Source organism: Halichoeres trimaculatus, unplaced genomic scaffold (assembly GCF_033239565.1).
Source record: "Halichoeres trimaculatus isolate MK-OKI-2021-1 unplaced genomic scaffold, fHalTri1.1 fHalTri1_scaffold_23, whole genome shotgun sequence".
NCBI lineage: Eukaryota > Metazoa > Chordata > Actinopteri > Labriformes > Labridae > Halichoeres > Halichoeres trimaculatus.
In genome coordinates, this window is record NW_027437201.1 from 7,443,084 (window position 1) to 7,449,083 (window position 6,000).

A 6,000-nucleotide genomic window follows, 5' to 3' on the forward strand; every position below is an offset into this window, starting at 1 on the left:
ACTCACTTCATGTTAAAGGATTAATGACCATTTAAAGGGCCAGTCAGTAATTCTCTTCATCATAAACAGCTGGCATATTTTGATATATCAATAATTAAAGCAGATTAAGAGTTTCTCCTCTGATAGTAGGCTCTTATTTTTTCTTTTTCAAAAAACACACTTGACAAATTACTCACCAACACTTGCAACTTTTTCTTCTTCTTCTTTTGTCATTTTTAGGAACAAATATGTCACAAGTTTTGGACTGTAGGTTGGACAGAAGACGAAGACGACATTTGAAAATGTCTGTGGATTGTTGGAAATTGTTGTAACTTTTTACCAAGCATTGTAGCTTGAACTGTAGATTGATTTTAAAATCAGATTCCAAAATAACAGCTATTGAAAAACTTCTCAGTCAGCTTCATTGATTGGCCAAATTGGATCTGAGTGCTGGTAAGGCATAGCATACTCTACAGAGAACTATCCACCCACATGTCTTATCAATATGCTCATTATGTTCCAAACAACCATGGATGTTTGAAGGTTTACTCATATCCTCACTCCATATACAGCTCAAAGTATAAACCATAAACAATCTGACATGCATTAAGAAGGCATAAAGTAGGATATAAAAGTGTGAAGGCTTATCATTCAGCAACGTTTTAGGTCTGCATGGCCTGAACACTTGGGTTTTGCCAAAGCCCTAGAGCAGAACATTGAGAACTAATGAGCATATGCTCATTCATTATGTGTGTTCATTCATTTTGGGCCTAAATGTGTCTGGATTAAAAAATAGCCAGAAGATGGGATTTTTGCTTTGTAAGGATGACTGTACTGAAATCTGGTTTGGACTTTGCTGAAGACAAATCTAATTATGCTACAGATAAGACTAGAAAAGCACTCAGAGCGCAGACCTCCGCCGAGCATATTGTGATTGTCACCAACACTTAAGTCTTACTTTAATGTTATACCCCCTTTCAGATGACTGTCTGCTACAATTTGGTGTTAGTTGGAGGTTTGTATAATAATTTGTTTCCTGGCAGTGTTGAAAATGATAATGACCCAGTACATATTTCATATTCCAGATCTTAGTATCCAGAATATTGCCAGGATCTGGATCGTACTTTTACATCTGTCAGAAATTATGGTGACCTTGTCTTGAATTGTTTTGCAAAGTAATCCAACCATTCATGGTGGAGTTACATACACATATGGTGAAAACAGCCCTATCTCACAATGAATAAAGAATCCTTTTAAAAAAATCCTGGATCCAGACAGCGATCCAAATCACCTCCAAAATTTAATCACTTCTTCCTCATCCCATTTTGAACTTTTCCTGAAAATTTCATCAAGATTTGTTCGTTACTTTTTGAGTTATGTTGTTCACGGACAAACAGACAAACTTTATTACAAGATGAACTCTGATGTTGTTTTGTAATTTGTTTGTAAGGAGAACTCTATGATAACCTGGAGAACTTGCTTAACCCTACAAAGTAGCACACACACACACAAAACGGTAGCATAAATATCTTCTTAACATTCTCCAAGGATGGCTGATGAGAACTCACGTGGGCCCAATCCCACCCCTGGCCACCCCTTTGGACACACCCCTGCGTAAAAACTACTCTCCTCTAATCAGCAGTGGTATTTTCACAGCTTTCTAACTCACTGTCAAACGTGATGCTTGTCACAAAAAAAAAAAAAACATCTGGAGACAGCTCTGAGTCAATTTGCATTTCAATTTGTGTGTACTGTAGTTCGAGCATTGAGGCATGATATCCTCCCAGATAGTCGTTTTAAGATTGAAGAAGCCAGGAGACAAAGTGCACTGAAGTCTTAGTGAGTAACAAACGGCAGAACATGATGCATCTCCTTCCTTTTATGTCATTAACACACAACACTCCTGCTTGAATACTGAATCTATTGACGTTTGACCTAACGTGACCGCTCCTTTAGACTTCACTCATCATGTATGGGGTAACTGTTTTCAGTCTTAATTGTGACAATGTTCAATTCAAACTTCATATTTTAGAGAATAGGTTGTTTTTTTGGTGGCTTGAGTGTCACGTTAGTTCTACTCATCTCTTTTGAGGAAAAGGACAGATAATGTTTCAGCTGCTGCCCTGTAAAATAAAGAGTAACTACAGTACCATCTAGTGGAAAAGAAAATGCTGCTTCTGCTTCTCTGACACTGTCAGATTCTGCTGCTTTCAAAGAAACTTGACGTGACACTCAGTTGGAAATGCATCACATCCTTATGGTAAACGATATACCTTTGTTTGCTGGGTTATATTTTGACTTCTGTAAAAAAAAGCTTATGCCATGGCTGACGCCTCATTTAAATCACTATTTTTTTTATACTATACATATCAAAGTAGAACAGGTAACCTCCTAACCTACAGTGAACTTATTAATTTCCTGAGTTTCAGTCAAAACAGGGAACCACTGTTGCCTCACGTTGCAGAACTGACCTCTTTCTGGCTGTTTACCTGCTGTCACAGAAATCTTCGTCTTCATCTTTGTTCTGCTCTGTTTGTGTCACTGATTATTCCTGTTAGTCACTACATCTGTCTGTGCTGAGTCACTGACTGTGCAGTGAACCCGCGGGACCCACCAACCCCTCCTTACCCTGCTCCTGTCATCCTACAAGGAGATGCACACATCATCCTCTTCAAGATGAGGCTGCTGTGTTTATTCTGTCTACTGTTTTCCCTTTTGTTTATTCTTTTTTATTTCAAGGTACTTCCACTTATGCTGTTTTTTTTTGTCTCAGAGCACAGTGTTAAAAATGTACAGGTTACAAAACAGGCTTATAAACACCGACAAGACTTTTTTACATTAAGAGATCCACATGAAAAAGGAGAAATCAAGAGTGCCTTAAGCTGAACATAGCCTGAGTTAAATTTTCAAATATAAAATCTAAAGTTTCTTGCTTCATGATTAGGCTTGTCAGTTGTTTTTAAATTAGTTAATTGTTCTTTTGTTGGTAAGTTCATTTAAAGGCTTGTCGATGTCTAGGTTTCTTGATAAAAATAATCTAAAAACTCTGAATATCAAGTGTTTTTATGATTTTTCTGACAACTCTGATTGCAGGAGCTAAGACCTTGTTCACACGTCGCCAGGTATTTTCACATTGGCGAGTGTGGCTCCAAACATGCCAAACCTATAATTGGCAATTTTTTTTCCGACATAAAACCAGCGCCAGCCAATCAGATTGAACCTCAGTCATTCAGCTGTGACGTTTGACAACCAAAAACTGTGTTTTTCGGCGTCTACATGAAACCATGAAACCAAAGTTTTCTAAAACCTTTACTTTGGCCGGAGTTTTCAGTGAAACTGCGGTTTCATGTGAACATCCATCCATCCATCTTCTACCACTTATCCGGGGTCGGGTCGCGGGGGCAGCAGCCTGAGCAGGGAAGCCCAGACTTCCTTCTTCCTAACTACTTTGTCCAGCTCTTCTGGGGGGATCCCGATACATTCCCAGGCCAGTTGAGAGATGTCGTCTCCCCAGCATGTCCTGGGTCTGCACCGGGGTCTCCTCCCGGTGGGACGTGCCCTGAACACCTCACCAGGAAGGCGTCCGGGAGGCATCCTCTTCTGGTGCTCAAGCCACCTCTTCTGGCTCCTTTCAACACAGAGGAACAGCGGCTCTACTCTTCACCCGGATAGCCAAGCTTCTCACCCTATCTCTAAGGGAGAGCCCGGCCACCCTACGGAGGAAGCTCATTTCGGCCGCTTGTACCCGCGATCTTGTTCTTTCGGTCACTACCCAAAGCTCATGACCATAGGTGAGGGTGGGAACGAAGATCGACCGGTAAACAGAGAGCATTGCCTTCCGGCTCAGCTCCCTCTTCACCACAACAGACCTGTGCAGAGTCCGCATTACTGCAGACGCTGCACTGATCCTCCTGTTGATCTCTCGCTCCATCTTTCCCTCACTCGTGAACAAGACCCCGAGATACTTAAACTCCTCCACTTGGGGCAGGATCTCATCCCCTGCATGGAAAGGGCACTCCACCCTTTTCTGGCTGAGGACCATGGACTCGGATTTGGTGCTGATTCTCACACCAGTCGCTTCACACTCGGCTGCGAACCGATCCAGAGAGAGTTGAAGGTCACGGCCTGATGAAGCCAACAGGACCACATCATCTGCAAAAAGCAGTGATCCAATCCTGAGGTCACCAAACCGGACCCCCTCAACCCCTTAGGCTGCGCCTAGAAATTCTGCCCATAAAAGTTATGAACAGAATCAGTGACAAAGGGCAGCCCTGGCAGAGTCCAACCCTCACTGGAAACGAGTCCGACTTACTGCCAGTGATGCGGACCAAGCTCTGGCACCAGTCGTACAGGGAAAAGACGGCTCGTAACAAGCAGTCCTACACCCCATACTCCCGGTTTCATGCGAACAACAGGCGTAAACTTATAAAAACATATGATGAATATTTCCCAAATACCCGCATATGCGTGGACGTGGCCTAAGACTGTGAAGCTGGGATTTAAATCCCACCCTTTCGATTAACGTACTACTGACTTTACCATTAATACCCTGCCAAAGTTTGTCCAGTTGGTTGTTGGTTAGCGGGCTGGTGGTCCAGTGGTTAGTCTGATGATTTGTTGGTTAACTCATTGTTGTTTGGTTTCCCCAGTTAATCCTTTATTCAGTCAGTTGTCCTGTTTCTTTGTTGCTTTACTCATTTTTCATTCCTCCCCTCAAACTATGTATTACTATGCTTCATTGTTGCGTCAGAGCTTCCCTAAAGCAGGTCAGTCGGGCCTTGTCAAAATTACCCTTCTCTGATGCTAACCACAACCAAAGAAACGGGCATGACAGATTTCCTTTCGGGGTTTCGGTTTCGGCAACAGGGAGCTCATCTGTCTGGACAGAAAGAGTCGGGACGTGTGTCCTCGAGCTCCAGCCCTTCTCCTCACTTCTCCTGTCTGACCCAGAAAAAGATTTGTGCAGCTATATTTCCCACTGTGCTGGTAATGGAGGACAGATAGTACGAGTTGTTTCACTTGTATGACAAAGGGGATAACAACATGAAAAAAAGATGGAGACTGTGAGTAAAAACCTTCAAGTGAAGTCGGCAGTTTCAGGTTAATGTGTTTATTCCACATGTAGCTCTCCTATCAGGAGTACAGCACTGTGTGGGCGGGCACGCAGCCATCTCCTCGGTAGCACACATCCATTTTTAATGAAGTTGTATATAAAGACTCGGCTTTCCCTGACTACCTTCCTCTTTACCTGCTCTCAGGTCACTTTCTGGAGGAGAAAAAGTGCCTGTGGCGGATGTTGGAGTGTTTTTTTTTCTCTTTGGAGTCGTTGAAGAGGGCGCATCAAGTGCTGTCTCAGCTGAGTCAGTTACATGTGCTGCTGTGACTATGTTGGCTTAATTATTTAGAGGTCTTGTGGCAGAAAGGGATTTGTTCAGCACTGGGTGGGTCGGCGGGGGCTCTGTGGCCTTGTTCTCATCTTCGTTATGAAATGAGTGATAAAAATTTAACATTGTGTTTTTCCAGGTAACACTTCAATTTATCAACATCATTTCAACACACTTAAAGCCCATAATATCAGCAGTATGATATAAAACAAAGAATGAATAAAAAACAACAGTGGAAAACTCAAACCATTAATTATCGTTGAATACATGCAAATTTGCTGCCTCTCATTAGCCTTTGGGTGGCTTTGCTTTTTATCTGAGAAGTGTTTCTCTATGATTTATTGCACTTATGCAGTAAAGGCTGATATTCATGTAACAATAACTCTTAGTGCACTGAGTTCTATCATTTGATAAAATAAAGTTTCACCGCTGGTTATGAAACCAGTGATAAAAATTTGATCTGAAAGAAGTTATTCAACTCCTGTTTTTAAGGACACATTTCCAGCCCACAGTTATATTTTATTAACCTGAAATAAGACAAACAATTAAACGCAGAAAAGTGTTCAAATCACGTTTTATAACCCTCAGTTATGAATGTATTCTAAATTTTATCAGCATTTCTTGCACCTCTTCTTGT